At 28.7% G+C, this 3,904-nt stretch overlaps 1 long non-coding RNA gene across 1 annotated transcript in view; it reads left to right on the top strand.

Annotated features, from left to right (window-relative positions):
* Positions 1-390: 390 nt before the first annotated feature.
* LOC111086945 overlaps positions 391-3,904 on the top strand; it is a 17,916-nt gene continuing 14,402 nt past the window's right edge. Inside the window, exon 1 of the long non-coding RNA XR_002611661.1 lies at positions 391-559. This is a non-coding gene — a long non-coding RNA (uncharacterized LOC111086945). The remainder of the gene's footprint in view (positions 560-3,904) is intronic.

A 3,904-nucleotide genomic window follows, 5' to 3' on the forward strand; every position in this document is an offset into this window, starting at 1 on the left:
TGGAAATATTCAGAATTCAACCCATAATTATTGTTGAATATTTTTCCCTGATGGGACAGCAGTAAGTTTACGGACTTACAGCGCTAAAGTCTGCAGTTCGGTTCCCTCGGTATACACAACGTAGCTTTACTCTAAAACAATCAAATAAATATTAAGTATTTAAATAAGAATTATTTAGTCTTAATTTTATTGCAAACAGAAAATTGCGGATTTTACTGTTTCAGTATGTAAAAGATATTCATAGATGCTTGACCCAGTCATATTGTATTATTCCATTTAAAAATTACAACTTTCTACATGAAAGGTTGCAGTAACTAACTCTTAAAGAAAATCATAATAATAATATAAAATGCTTGTAACGTTACTGCCATCTATTGAACAACTTGTCATTGTAGTTTACTAGATGTGTAATTTGTAAACAAACAACATGGAAAGAAATAACTTTATGAAGAAAGTATCGCTATCAGCTAATCAAAGAGAAGTTATGTATTTAAAACACGAAGAACGCCTTTTAATTGAATTAATTGGTAAACTGAAAGACCAGTTAAACAGGTTAAAGGTAGATATTTTTTGTAAGGTCTTAATTCGTAATAATATTTTATTAGGCCTAAGTTATTACTACTACTACTACCAATAGTAATATTATATTATTAGTATTGATAAACAGTTCGTAGTAATCACTAATTCAGTAATTGTTGTGTGTTTTAATACTATTTACTAACTGAAGCAGTGAATAGGAATAAAACTACTATTACTATTAGTGAAGAGTAGGAGTTGTATAATATTTCTGTTGCTTTTTAGTGATTGTACTGCTAAATAAAGATGAGTGATAATATTAATAACTGAAATTTAATGTATTAATTATCAATATTATTATTAGTCTTAAATTTTGAACTGTATTTAGAAAAGCTAGTAAAACTAAAAGTTTTTTTTCAGGTTCTGCCATGTATAAAACTAAATTAAGTTAAACTAAAGTTACCTTTCAGTTTCAGTGTAGGCTTTACCATAAATTTTATACCCAACAGGAGCATATGTAGCATATTTATAAGTTACAATGATCAAGTACAATGATACTGGACAAGAAGACTGTAGCGCTTGAAACTAAATTGACGTTTTAATGTATCTGTTTGAGAGAAAGTTTTTGGTTTCTGTTCAGTGAAACATATAACAAATTTTTAAACCTTTTTAATATCATTCTTTTGCTTTACAAAACTAAATGTTTAATATAAAAAATGCAATGTAAAGAACCAAGTATCACTAATCATTGCTGCTCATCATATCTTTAAATTCTCAGCTGATAGCACAATTATATAAAGCATAATATATATACATACTAATTAACCTCCTGTGAGCACCTTATCAAAGGTTTTACAGAGTCTGGTACACAACATCAAATGGGATATTATCATCTAAAAATATGGAAGTTCTGTAACAGAAATTTCAACAAACCAGTAAAGTCAGGAAACCCTTTCCTAAAACCTAATAAAAATTACTAATTTTCCAAATTATTTTCTATATAATTTTTGATAACAGTTTTCACCGTCTTGAGAACAGCTGAAATCAAACTACTGTAATAGACTAATAGTTTCATAAGTTACTTCTTAACACTTTCTTTTTTTAAATAGTGATGGCATTGTATTCCCCCAATCATTAAGAATTAATAACATCTAATTCCCTCCCTTACCGTATTTGCTAATCTTCTTTAAAGTATTGGGGTAAATTTTTGTCACAGTCACAGCTATATTCTGTGCAAGTTTCTCAAGCTGCTTTTAATTTATTAAAAAATACTACCACCTTTAAGACATTAGTCAACTTGAATATCTATTCTATATTTTTCACTCATTTTATTGAAGTTTTGTTGTTTTTTTCTACATATTTGAAAGCCAAAATTTATCTAATGAAGGTTAAAAAGATGTGAGCTCTCTATTACATGAAGTTCTTATCAAACACAAAATATAATGCTCCTTCTTTTGATTTGTTTATTAATTGTCAATATTGTAATTTAGTTTAAGTTTTTCCCATATTTCTCAGTCACAAAACCATCTGTGAAGAAAATTAGTCACTGAAGATTTACAATAATATTGGAAAAGAAAAAGATATAGGTATCATTTTAAAATCATATAAATGTAAGTACATTTAATAATTATATTTATGGAGTGCAAAAAATAATGTTTTATTGTTCTTGGCATTCACAAATTATTGAATACTAAGATAATTTTATACATTCTGATTTGTTCGTTTTATAGACACCATCCAAATAAGTAGAATAATATTTTCATTGATAAAAGTGAGTAACTCAAGCACTCTCAAAAGATAATTATTAATGAAATAGTGTTCTAAAACATTAATTTAATATAGACAGTAATGAAATTGAAATATTTTTTAAAACCAGAATTATTTGATATAGCTATTCTATGCCACTTTTGCACATTGATAGTTGAAAAAACATACTCATGAACAGTGCATTTTAAGAAAACTTTTATTAAATCCAAGTGAAATATAAAGCAGTATTTTGAATTATCTTAATAATATGAATACTGTATAAATTAAGATATATTAAGAAATGTAACTACTACTACTACTAATATTTAGTCCCCATTACATTGAAATTTTAAATAATGGTTTAAAAAGAATAATAAACAAAGCTGTTAAATATACATGACTGTTTTATTTTAAGTTTAATACAAGTGTATGATTTAGATAGTCTATACATACTATGGGTGTCATATCTAGTTATTTTTAGAAGCAGTATTTTATGGTATGTTTGTTTACGTAACTGTTTACAAATCATATGTTGTTTTGTTCAATTGTTATAACTTAGTGATTGTTTACAATAGTTTGATTATTGCATCATGTTGCTAGAACTTTCTGAGTTTTTCATTGGTTTGATTGAGTATATTTCATCAGAATTTCTAGTATTTTGTGGAATGTTCTAGACTTCTGTCAGGGTATAAATATGCATTGAAATTCATTATTTAGTTCTCGTTCTAGACAGCATGATTATGAGTTTAACAATAAAAATGTATATTTGTGATTTTTAAAGTGAACTTATCACAAACTGTATTGTAATAACAAAGTACAGAAGAATAATTGTTCTTGTTAGCTGTGTATTAAGTTAACTGAACCAGCCTGTGTGGACTTTGACAAAAAATACACAATTATTTAAAGCTCTAGATATAACTGTAGTAACCAACAGTGTAATGAATATTTGTATATACATTTGATATCTTTTTAAGTTATTATTTTATAACAACTGGACTGTATTGCTGTTTGTTTATAGTTGAAACTTATCGCTAACAAGACACAGACACTTACCGTAAGGAATTCATCTTCATGAAACCTGACAAAAGCTAATGAAATCAATTGTGTCCAAGCCTTCTCTCACCCTGTCTTACCCCTCCACAGTCTTGTAAAACATACATTCCCTACTTGTGTTCACTTTCACTGTTTTATATTCAGTCTTTTTTCTCTCACTTTTTTGCAACTTTTATTCCTTCATTTTGCATCTTCTCAAGTTTTCTACCCAAGCAAATGCTTACCTATAAATCCCTTTGCTGTGTATGTACTCATGATGGAAAGAGCTAATAGAGACTGTAGTCCTGTTTAAAGGAAATTTAAGAATTGGAGGGTTATTGAAGCTTTGTGTAAAGAGTACAGAAACAGGCTAGTTGATTGATGTTTAGTTTAACTAATTTAATTTATGAGGACTACTTACACATAATTCTGGGCCCGGCATGGGCAGGTGGTTAGAGCGCTCGACTCACAATCTGAGGGTCGCGGGTTCGAATCCCCATCACACCAAACATGCTTGCCCTTTTAGCCGTGGGGGAGTTATAATGTGACGGTCAATCCCACTATTCATTGGTAAAAGAGTAGCCCAAGAGTTGGCGGTGGGTGGTGATGA

The sequence above is a fragment of the Limulus polyphemus genome, unplaced genomic scaffold (genome assembly GCF_000517525.1).
Source record: "Limulus polyphemus unplaced genomic scaffold, Limulus_polyphemus-2.1.2 Scaffold56, whole genome shotgun sequence".
NCBI classification, from domain to species: Eukaryota; Metazoa; Arthropoda; class Merostomata; order Xiphosura; family Limulidae; genus Limulus; species Limulus polyphemus.